The sequence below is a fragment of the Caretta caretta genome, chromosome 4, assembly GCF_965140235.1.
Source record: "Caretta caretta isolate rCarCar2 chromosome 4, rCarCar1.hap1, whole genome shotgun sequence".
Lineage (NCBI taxonomy): Eukaryota > Metazoa > Chordata > Testudines > Cheloniidae > Caretta > Caretta caretta.
The window spans coordinates 7,550,175-7,562,606 of record NC_134209.1 but is presented as its reverse complement, the minus strand read 5'-3'; positions in this window follow the sequence as shown (position 1 = coordinate 7,562,606).

The window sequence follows — 12,432 nt, the reverse complement described above, 5'->3', positions numbered from 1 at the left end:
GGAGAATGGCTGCATCATTAGCAGTTTTCAGGAAAGGATCTGAAAAGCCATGAGAGCCATTGTATTCATTGCAAAAAGAAAAGGAGTACTTGTGGCACCTTAGAGACTAACCAATTTATTTGAGCATGAGCTTCATTTCCACGGTATGCATCCGATGAAGTGAGCTGTAGCTCACGAAAGCTTATGCTCAAATGAATTGGTTAGTCTCTAAGGTGCCACAAGTCCTCCTTTTCTTTTTGCAAAGACAGACTGACACGGCTGTTACTCTGAAACCTGTCATTGTATTCATTGTTTGTCTAGGAAATACTATCCACCATTATTGTGATTTGTTGTCTGAAACAGTGAATGAAGATGGAATCTCCTGCCCTGAGGAGGAAGGAAATACCTGAAGGAAATACCTCTGTGTGTTTGGGCCTCTGTGGGAAGCACAGGGGTGCAGCACAGGGCCTGAACACAGCTTTGAATGTGTCCCTCTCAGTCTAAGGACAGCGTTGAAGGAAGAAGGATGGTCACGCCAGTTTTCATCGTGGTCCCACAATCTGTGTATGGGAGCAGGGGAATTCCATCCTGAGCTCCTAGTGTAGACATAGCCTTAGAGATGTGTGGGGAGACTGTCTTCATCAAGGTCAGAAAGTCTCTAAAGGAAGGCCTGACCCAACTGAAAAGGGCTGTTGGTATTAAGGATGATGATGATGATGATGATGACGACGATTCCCCTCTGTAGGGAAAGATTCATCACCTGCCCTCCCTGGAATGGAGTGATTGCAGGCCAGGGACCTTCACTCCGAGATTGGTTATCAGCTCCTAGGAAATCCCATGAGGGCACATGGGTGACACTTTTCCCTGTGAGCTCTTCAGGAATGAAGGCACAGGGCCACAAAGGATTTCAGGAGACGTTAGGAGCCGAAATCCCTTTGTGGATCTCGGCCTAAATGTTGGATGGTTTAATGTGGCTACCGCTGTCACTTTCCTGTTCCATCCAAAGAACAAGTGCCCCCAATCGTCTGTGTGTGTGGGTGTGTGGAGGAGTGTCTGCCAGCAGAGGGGGAAGTTAGGCAAGAATGGGGTCTCCTCTCTGTCCAGGGCTACTTTGGGAGGAGGGGAGTTGTTCTTGTGTCCTTAGACTCTTGGGGAGCTAATAGCAGGGGGCAATGGCCATCGGAAGTGGAGGTTTCCTAGGTACCAGTCACATCAGCATGACGGGGTTTTCAACCCATTTCCTCTTGGTTTCAGCTTTTCACGAAGTGCCTTTGAAATCAGACAGGACCACGTGGTACATCCTCAACAGATATTATAAATGGTTGCAGAAGCTTGGAAATCTCGTGTCGGGTTCTGCATTTGACTAGGGAACCGGGACCGACAAGAAGAGCTCTTTGTCCTGCTATGGTAAATACAACAGACGCTTCTCAACTTTTTGGTGTCCCTGGCCTCTGTTTGCCAGAAGCTGGGAATGCGGGACAGGGGACTGATGACTAGATGATTGCCTGTCCCTTCATTCCCTCTGGGGCACCTGGCATTGGCCACTGTCAGAAGACAGGATACTGGGCTAGATGGACCTTTGTTGTGGCCTTTCTTATGTCCTTATGTTTGGAACCGGGGCTGAACAAGGAGGTGGATATCAGCAGATGACCCAAAATTATGTCGATTAGTCGGGCCTAGAGAAGACTTGGAAGAAGTTGAAAGGGATCTAAGAAAGCCATGTCACTGGGCAGCCCCATGGCAGATGAAAACCAGCGCTGACCAAGGCAGGGCCATACACATGGAAAGCAGTGAGGTGAACGACTCCTCCATAGCGCTGGTGTCAGAAGCCAAAGCACGGCTGGTTGGGCCCAGTGGTTGGAGCAGGGGCGCTGGGGCCTCGTGCTCAGAGTGGTGGAGGCCGAGCCGAGGGGAGCCAAGGGTTGGAGCCGGAGTCAGGAGTCAAGAGCAGGATTGGAACAGGCTGGGGAATAGGGCAAGGGCCGGATTAACGATCCCCGGCCAATGGGAGCTGCGGGGGGGCAGAGCCTACAGGCAGGATCAGCCCCCGGGACAGAGGTTCCCGGTGTGGTGCTCGTCGTGGTGACGTGGCTGGCGGGGATGAGGAACGGCAGCGTGAGGAGCCTCCTCGCCCCCACCCCAGCCAGGCAGAGCCGGCCCGGCCGCAACGCAGCACGCAGGGGTTTAGTGGCTGCAGCTTGGGCCCCCTTAGCCCTACTCCTTTCCTGAGTGCACCATTGCCCCACTTCTGCCCCATTCCCACACACTGGTACAGGGCAGAACCCCGGAGCTGATCTCTGAAATCTCTCTCACGAGAAGGAAGTCACTGCAAAGGCAGGACAACGCCACCTTTGGGCACCATGGAGGACATCTCATCCCACTGCACAGAGCCCTACATTCACACAGCTTCTCGCATGTGGTTCCCTCACTCATCAGAGCCAGGTGGAGAGAGGAAAAATTCTCCCAGACTCCCTTTTACCATTGCCAGCCCAAAGGGTAGCAGAGGTTGCGGGGGGTTCGGTGCTCTCTTTAAGAAATGCCAGCTCTCAGGGAAGTTGCCAATGAGCATCAGCAAAGTGGGGTGGGGTTGTGCTGTGGAAAACTACCCTGCTTGAAGGTTTTGTTCTTCTCATTTGGGTTCCTGCCCTTTCTCCCTCTTCCAGACATCGAGAGGCCAACAGGAGCCAATTGAGCCCACCACTGATCCCATCTCTTGTGAGATGGCAAAGCAACTTTGCATGGGAAGGAGGAGACAGAAGAGGCCAAGCAGCATGTGCCGGGCTGAACCAGCCACACAGAATCCCATAGTCTAGGTGGAGAAAGCCAAGCCCCTCCCCAGCCCTGCCGGACATGCTCCAACTGGAGCACCAGAGTGTAAGGGAGCAGCTCAGCTCACGCTAGGCAGACCGCTGAAAATGGAGGATGCACACTGTAGGCTCCAGACCAGAAACAGCTCAAGCCCCTGACTGCAGAGCTCTGAGGCGCCGAGACCCAGCCACGTCCCCAGGGGCCTGCAGACATGCAAGGGAGATCGGAGACTCTGGGAGTTTCCCACGCCGGGAACCCAGAGACCCCCAGCCCATGGCCTAGAGACATCTCCAAGGAAGTAACCTGGGTGAACTAGCCATTGTCATCCGCAGTGCTGGATCCCCACTGACTCAATGGCACTGAAGGGCAGCTATACAGACTCCGGCCGTTGGGCCACACAGCATTGAGGGAGAGAGTAGCCATATTGTCCGTTGCCATCGGGCCACACGGGCGTAAGAGACAGGATAGACATATGGACTCTGGTCGCTGGGCCACACAGCCCCGACGGAGAGGGCGGCCGCACGGACTCTGGTCGCTGGGCCACACAGCCCCGACGGAGAGGGCGGCCGCACGGACTCTGGTCGCTGGGCCACACAGCCCCGACGGAGAGGGCGGCCGCACGGACTCTGGTCGCTGGGCCACGCAGCCCCGACGGAGAGGAGGGCCGCACGGACTCTGGTCGCTGGGCCATGCAGCCCCAACAGAGCGGGCGGCCGCACGGACTCTGGTCGCTGGGCCACACAGCCCGACGGAGAGGGCGGCCGCACGGACTCTGGTCGCTGGGCCACACAGCCCCGACGGAGCGGGCGGCCGCACGGACTCTGGTCGCTGGGCCACACAGCCCGACGGAGCGGGCGGCCGAACGGACTCTGGTCGCTGGGCCACACAGCCCGACGGAGCGGGCGGCCGCACGGACTCTGGTCGCTGGGCCACGCAGCCCCGACGGAGCGAGCGGCCGCACGGACTCTGGTCGCTGGGCCACGCAGCCCCGACGGAGCGGGCGGCCGCACGGACTCTGGTCGCTGGGCCACACAGCCCGACGGAGCGGGCGGCCGCACGGACTCTGGTCACTGGGCCACACAGCCCGACGGAGAGGGCGGCCGCACGGACTCTGGTCGCTGGGCCACACAGCCCCGACGGAGAGAGCGGCCGCACGGACTCTGGTCGCTGGGCCACACAGCACGACGGAGCTGGCGGCCGCACGGACTCTGGTCGCTGGGCCACACAGCCCCGACGGAGCGGGCGGCCGCACGGACTCTGGTCGCTGGGCCACGCAGCCCCGACGGAGAGGGCGGCCGCACGGACTCTGGGTGTTGGGACACACACACTGCGTGGGAGGGCAGCCATTTTGACACTGGGCATTTGGCCAAACTACCCTGAGGCTTAGGGAAGTTATTTGATGTCAGCCATGGGACCTCGCCCCTTCACTCCTCAGACATCGCTCATCTGTCACCATGAGACCGACCCCATGACAGAAGACTTTTGGGGTCAAGATGCAAACGGGAGTCGAAACAAGGAGTGGCATGTGACCCCTCTAAGAGATCCTCCCACTCCTTTACCAATCTGGGGGTGTTTTATCTCCATGCACCTGCCTCAGGAATGGATTTGAGCAATTGGGGAATGTTCTGGGGGAGAGTGACCCATCCGGAAGTGGGTCACGTGACCCTCCAAGAGCTCCTCCCACTTGGGGTGGCCTCAGCCCCTTAGGACCCACCAGAGAGGGGATTTCACCAAACATTGTAAGTGCCCTGGTGGGGTGACCTGCCCGCAAGAGGGGTCCATCACCCCTCCATGAAATCCCCGCACCATTCTCTGCTAATCAGTCAGGGTTTTGCACACACGCTTTAGGCCATCCCAGAAGGGAAACGTAACGATCAGAATAGGCAGTGCCCGAAGGTCTAGGCCAGAAGCCGCCGATCTCTGGAGCTCCATGTTTGCGAGGCTGGCAGCATCGTCCTGGAAGTCGCAAGACAACACTGCGGGGAAGAACTCGTCTCGTTCCAAGGATGTCTTTTGAAGAAACCGTGGCCTAGACCTTCGGGCTATACCTGTTCTGGATTGGTACACGTTTCCCTTCTGAGATGGCGTAAAGTGGGAGTGAAACCCTCGCCAACTGCTAGAGGGTGGTGTGGGGATGTTTTAGAGGGACCACGGGATCCTGTTGCGGGCAGGTCACTCCACTGCAGCACTTCTCTTCTTTGGTCAAATCCCCTTTCGGGGTGGTCCTACGGGGCTGACGCCCACTTCAATTGGTAGAGGACACAGGGAGGAGTTCTCAGAGGGGATATACAACCCCCTTCTGCGTGGGTCACCCTGCCCCGCAACCTTCCCTGATTGGTCAAATCCAGTCTCCGGGTGTGTAAAATGCTGGTTGCCCCTGCCAAATTTTCCTAAAAGAAGGGAAGAAAGGCATGTACCTTTTGGGTTATCTGTCAGGTGGCCATCTTGGACTTGGGAAAAGAAGCTGGTGACCTTTAGCCATTTCCGATATTAGTTTGGGTTGGGGAGCACACTCCCACGCACGGATTGAATCCGCGTAGATAGGGTCTAACATCCAGGCAGAGACGACGCAAAGAGGGATAGGGAGGGTTTTTAGTTAGGTCTACTCACCTATTCCTGTGTCCATCATGGAGTCCCTCCCTGACGTCCAATGTCAAGAGAGCAGCAGCCGTCCATCGCTGTCCCTGCAAGAGAAGGGAGAGAGAACATCAACCTGACCTCCTGGGTGTAATTGTTTGGGAGACTGGAGCACTTCCAGAGTTCAAGTTTTTTTAATCTACCCCTTCTCTAGACTAGCCTAGTCCTTTTCCCTCTCGTAAATAAAATCTTGTTTGTTTGCTTGCCACTGCCTGGTGTTATTTTCTTGTGCTAAGGCAAGCTCTGACAGACTGGCTTTACAAAGGGGACCATGTGGGAAGAATTTACTGTCAGGTTCCCTGCATCTTCTGAATGGGGTTTGGGTTCTGCCCTTTTGAAAGGAAGGAAAATCCTTCCAGGTGATCCTACGGGGCTGAAACCCACTGGGATTACTTAGTAATCTGTCCTCTTCACTACCATGCTTGTGACCCTCTGTGTCATAGGGAAGTAGCCCATGGCTCATTATGCATCTTTGGATTTAAAATGGACACGTGTGGTGTACAGATGAAGAAGGACAACTTTTCAAGTCCAGTGTGCACAGAAATGGGATGGACACTTCAAGGATTGAATACAATGCTTTGATCTTCCATCTGTTCATTAAAGAAAGACAAAGGTGCAGATTTGGGAGGCTCGGCACTGACTTCCCCAGGATCATTCCTCTCCGCGTAATTCCCATGATAAATCTCCTCTCAAGGACGAGCCTGAGGAAGTGTGGTCAGGGGAACTACCCAGAGCACCAGATAAATCAGGGCCCTGAGCTGAGAAAAACCAAGCCTTGGAAAGAGGCCCAAGCAGCTCAGCCGTCTTGTCCTCTGCCGTCTTGTGTGTGTGTCGCGTGTCGGTGTCGCGTGTGTTTTCGGTGTCGTGTTGTCTGCCGTCTTGTGTGTCGTGTGACGTGTCCTATGTCGTGTCGTGGGCGTGTGAGACGTCGTGTGTGTGTATGTGAGACGTCGTGTGTCTCGGTGTCGGTGTCGTGGGTGTGTGAGACATCGTGTGTGTGTGAGACGTTGTGTGTCGTGTGTGTCGGTGTCGTGTATGTATGTGAGATGTGTGTCGTGTGTGTGAGATGTGTGTGTGCAAGACGTGTGTGTCATGTGTGTCAGTGTCGTGCGTCGTGTGCCGTGTGTGTGCCGGCGTGTTTGAGACATTGTGAGTCGGCGGGTGTCGGTGTGTGTGGTGTGTGTGTGTGGGCATGTGTCGTGTGTGTGCGGGCGTGTGTTGTGCGTGTGTGTGTCGGCGTGTGTGAGAGACGTGTTTCTGTGTGTGAGGCGTTGTGTGTCATGTGGTGTTGTGTGTGTGTGAGACGTGGTTGTGTGTGTGTTTTCTTGAGTGTTTTGTTGGTGTGTGATGTGTTGTGTGTCAGTGTTGTGTGTGATTTTTGTGTGTGTAACGGGTTGTGTGTCGTGTTGTGCGCGTGCGACGCACACTGTGTTGTGTGTGCGACGCGTGACGCGCTGTCTACAACGTGCGACAGGCTGTGTGCGATGTGTTGTGTGTATAACATGCAACGTGGGGTCTACAACCTGCGACGTGCGATGCACGAGCAACACTCGACGTGCTGTGTGCTACGTGTTGTGCATGTGACATGTAAAGTGCGACGTGTTGTGCGTGACGTGTGACGTGCTGTGTGTTCAACGTGGAACATGTCAGTGTCGTGTGTGTGTGTCTCAATGTCATGTGTGCCAATTTGTGTCATGTGTCGTGTTGTGTGCGTCGTATGTCTGTGACATGTAGTGTGTGCGTGCGCACGACGCGTTGTGCATGTGCATGTGCGTAGTATGACGTGTGTGATGTGATACGTGCGACAAGCGACAAACTGTGTGCAACGTGCTGTGTGTCGTTGAATGTATGTGAGACGTGCTGTAGGTCGTGTTGAGTGTGAGACGTGTTGTGGGTCGTACTGAGTGTGTGAGTGTGACATGTGGGTCGTGTTGTATTGAGTGTGACATGTTGTGGGTCATTTTGTGTTGAGTGTGTGTGTGTGTGTGAGATGTTGTGGGTCGTGTGTGTGATGTTTTGTGTGTGATGCTTTCCGTGTCATGTTATTTGTGTGTCTGTATCGTGTGTTATTTTTGTGTGCCGTTTTGTGTCATCGTGTGTGTGTGACGTGTGTGCGTCCGCGCGTTCGACGTATTGTGCGTGTCCGTGTGGGAAGTGCGAAGTGGGATGGGTCAACTTGCCGCCCCCTTCCCCAGCACTTTAGCCCCCTGTCGTAAACATGACCCTACCCCCTCCCCAGGGTGCTACTGACACTAAAACGACCTAAAAGACCCCCGACTTATCACTATTGGCTGCACCCATTACCACCCGCACTTCTATGCTGCTGCTGGCCAAACCCTCCCCCAAAATCTAAACCCCACCCCCTACCCGGAACCCAACTGGAACCCTGACCCCATAACCTGCCCCCCAACTCGAAACCCCTGAACCAAAACTGTAGCCCAACCCTCACCCCAACCCGAACCTCCAGCTCTGAACCCAGCCCCCCGAAGCCTGACACCGCTTTAAGCCAGAGCCCACTTCCCCATTCCCACCCTGGGCAACAACAGTGCAAACCACCCTCCTGCCCCCCTCCCAGGGATCCTGCTTCTTACCACCCCTTCTTTGGAAATGAGCCTTTTCTTCACTTGCATCCCACACACCTTCATTCTCCTTTGAGGGGTTATTTAGTGACAGGGGTCTACACAAGGCAACTCTTTGCTATCACAGCGTAACAGGACACAGAGAAGTGAAAACAGTGCAAACAACATTCCACGAGTTTTCAGGAGGTTTAAACACCCAATACATTTGAACATTTAACAGTCGCTTTGATCTCTACTAACACACACATCCGTTGGCCTGAATACACTCTGACACAAGCTGCTCTTTCAGCGTCACACCTTGTACAAACATTACTGCAACAGCGTGTAGGGCAGCGTGACCCCCGGGGGTCTGTGAGCTGGTTTCAGGGCGTCCGCAGGACCCCGCAGCTTGGCCTCCCCGCCTGTTCCACCCATCGCCTGTGCTTCCCCGGAGGGATCTCCAGACTGTCAATGCTGCCCGGAGCTTCCCTTCCCTGCCAGGCCTGAGCAACCAGCGCTTCTAACCAGGCCACTCACAGCCTCCCCGCGGGGAGCTTATGGACACAAACCGGCTGGAGAGCAGTTAGGGCAGGAATCCCTGGAGACTCGGGGAGCATCTTCAGTGGATGAGGGTGACACACCCCACAGAAGCTGAATTTCCCACTCGGGTCTAAGTCGTGCCATGTGGATGGGGCAGCACGGTTGGGAGGCTCTGTTTGCTGCGGTGGATCCACTGGGGGTTGATGTCGTGGGGGTCGAGTGAAGACCCACTAAATTGACAGCAGAGCGCTCTCCGGTCGCCGTTGGGACTGCGCCGGGAACGGCAGGAGGAAGGGAAGTCGACCGAAGAGCGTCTCCCGTCGACCCAGCCCAGTGTAGACACAGCAGTAAGTCGACCAAAGCTACATCAAATCCAGTTCTGTTATTCATGGAGCAGGAGCAGCGTAACTTAGGACAACTTACTGCGGTAGGATAGAGTCATAAATAGAAAGGGAAGGCTAACCACCTTTAAATCCCTCCTGGCCAGAGGAAAAATCCTCTCACCTGTAAAGGGTTAAGAAGCTAGGAGAACCTCGCTGGCACCTGACCAAAATGACCAATGAGGAGACAAGTTACTTTCAAAAGCTGGGGGGAGGGAGAAACAAAGGGTCTGTGTCTGTCTGTGTGATGCTTTTGCCGGGGACAGAACAGGAATGGCGTCTTAGAACTTAGTAAGTAATCTAGCTAGATATGCGTTAGATTCTGATTCCTTTAAATGGATAAGAAAATAAGCTGCGCTGAATGGAATGGATATTCCTGTCTGTGTGTCTTTTTGTAACTTAAGGTTTTGCCTAGAGGGATTCTCGGTGTTTTGAATCTAACTACCCTGTAAGGTACTTACCATCCTGAGTTGACAGAGGTGATTCTTTTTACTTTTTCTTCTATTAAAATTCTTCTTTTAAGAAACTGAATGTTTTTTTTTTTATTGTTCTTAAGATCCAAGGGTCTGGGTCTGTGGTCACCTATGCAAATTGATGAGGATTTTTACCAAACCTTCCCCAGGAACGGGGGAGCAATGTTTTGGTGAGAATTTTTGGGGGAAAGACGTTTCCAAACAGCTCTTTCCTAATAAAAAACCCGGTTAGACTTTTGGTGGTAGCAGCGAAAGTCCAAGGGCAAAAGGTAAAATAGTTTGTACCTTGGGGAAGTTTTAACCTAAGCGGGTAAAAGTAAGCTGAGGAGGTTTTCATGCAGGTCCCCACATCTGCACCCAGCATTCAGAGTGGGGAAGGAACCTTGACAGATAGACACAGTGTGAGGCCTGAGTTTCCCCTGCAGTCTGGATGCTCAAACACCGGCTTGGCAACACAAGTCAGCAAGCCCAGGCCATATAGAGACAGGCTCAGTGTGCTGCGTGGACAGACCCTCAGACAGCCCCAGTATTGTCAAAAGAGGAAATCCTGCCTGTGTTTTGACTTGCTGGTAGAAGAGCTGAGTGACATTGGAGCTCACCAAGCTTCACTGACCAACGCAGCGCTCCAGCACCTGAGCTCTCGGGCTCCCTGCTGAAAGAAAAGCTGAAGGAGCGACCAAGGTCAAAGAGAGGTGCTCGTCTTTGGCCCAGGGCAGGGAGTCCCACCCTCAAAGCAAGAACATTTCTCTCTTTGTCCGTCTGAGTTGGGGCAGGAGTGATAACACGTCCTCCTGCATTGGCTGTTTCAGAGAGTAGTTTCTGACTGTCTTCTCAAAGACAGGGTGCGAAACAGGCCTCAAACCTGACTGAGTGGAAACAAGAACGATGCAGCTCGACTGAGCCAGCTGAGAATTGAGATGTGCCCCTGTGCTCGAGTGAGGGAATGACCTGTGAGGGGACTGGAAACCTGACCAGCCAATTCTTAACTTGCACTCTCTCAGCATCTTTCCTCTGAGTGCCGTCACGGTAGCTTCAATGCTCCAGCACCGGGTGCCCTGCCAGCTCTGGGCCCGACAAGCTTTCCTTGGGATTGGATTCTGGAGAGCAGGGGGCAGGGAAGCAACAGGTGCATGTGGCTCCGTGGTGAGGTTTTCCTTGCAAGATGTGTGTGTGAGTCTGTGTGTGTCGGAAGCACTGAGTGTGGCTCTCTCCCTGAACCCACAGAGGGCGAGGGTGGCGGGAGCGAGACAGTAGAAGTATAAAGGGGCAAGGACGGGCAGAACGATGATGACTGTGTTGTGTTTCATTCCTTAGATGTGGGGCCACCACCTTTCTCTTTAACCTTGTCGTTTCCCAAGGGTAAAACTAGCCACCTGTCCAGCTACAAGGGCGTGTTTGTGTTCATTCCTGCGAGCCACACAGGGGTCTGAGGTTGCAGCTTCCAATCCTCTGGCTCTGCCGGGAGAAGGGGCAATTCAGGCCATAACTGAGCTGAGGGAGGGAGATGAAATAAGATGGGTCCCAAAGATTGATCCCTGAGGAACTCCACTGGTAACCTCCCTCCAGCCTGACAGTTCAGCTTTCAGCAGGACCCGCTATAATCTCCCTGTTAACCATTTCCCTATCCATCTTTCAATTTTCATACTGATCCCCATCTTTGCCAGTTTAACTAATAATTCCCCATGTGGCACCATATCAAACGCCTTCCTGAAATCTTGGTCAATTAGATCCACTGCGTTTCCTTTGTCTAAAAAATCTGTTACTTTCTCAAAGAAGGAGATCAGGTTGGTTTGGCATGATCTACCTTTTGTAAAACCATCTTGTATTTTGTCCCATTTACCATTGACCTCAATGTCCTTAACTACTTTCTCCTTCAAAATTTTTTCCAAGACCTTGCATACTACAGATGTCGAACTAACAGGCCTGTACTTACCCGCATCACATTTTTCCCCCCCTTTCTTAAAAATAGCAACTATGTTCGCAATTCTCCAATCAAACGGTACAACCCCTGAGTTGACAGATTCATTACAAATTCTTGCTAATGGGCTTGCAATTTCATGTGCCGGATCCTTTAATATTCTTGGATGAAGATTATCTGTGACCCCCGATTTAGTTCCATTAAGCTGTTTGAGTTTCGCTTCTACCTCAGATATGGTAATATCTACCTCCATCTCCTCCTTCCCATTTGTCATGCTACCATTATCCCTAAGATCCTCATTAGCCTTATTAAAGACTGAGGCAAAGTATTTGTTTAGATATTGGGCCATGCCCAGATTATCCTTGACCTCCACTCCATCCTCAGTGCTTACCGGTCCCACTTCTTCTTTCTTGGTTTTCTTCTTATTGACATGGTGATAGAACCTTTTACGATTGGTTTTAATTCTCTTTGGAAGGTCCTTCTCACTTTATCCCTTCATGTTCTGTCCTCAAGAAGGTAGCTTTCCTTGCTGATCCCTCCCATCTTCCACTCCCTGTATGCTTTCTCCTTTTTCTTAATCACCTCTCCGAGATGCTTGCTCATCCAGCTTGGTCTACAACTCCTGCCTATGAATTTTCCCCCCTTTCTTGGGATGCAGGCTTCTGATAGCTTCTGCAGCTTTGATTTAAAGTAATCCCAGGCCTCCTCTGCCTTTAGATCCCTAAAGTTTTTCAGTCCAATCCACTTGCCTAACTCATTTCCTTAATTTTTCAGTCAGCCCTTTTGAAATGAAAAACCCTAGTTGCAGATTAATTTTTTGGTGATCCTTCCATTCAGTTTGAACTGAATTAGCTCATGATCGCTCGAACCAAGATTGTCCCCTACAAGCATTTCTTCTAGGAGGTCCTCACTTCTCACCAAAACCAAATCTAGAAAAGCACCCCCTCTTGTCGGTTCAGCAACTACTTGTTGAAGGAAGCCATCAGCTATCGCATCTAGGAACATCTGAGCCCGATTATTATTACTCGCACTTGTCCTCCAATCTAGATCTGGGAAGTTAACGTCTCCTATGATCACGCAGTTTCCATTCGTGTTTACTTCATTAAAAACATTAAAGAGGGCTCGATCCATATCCACAT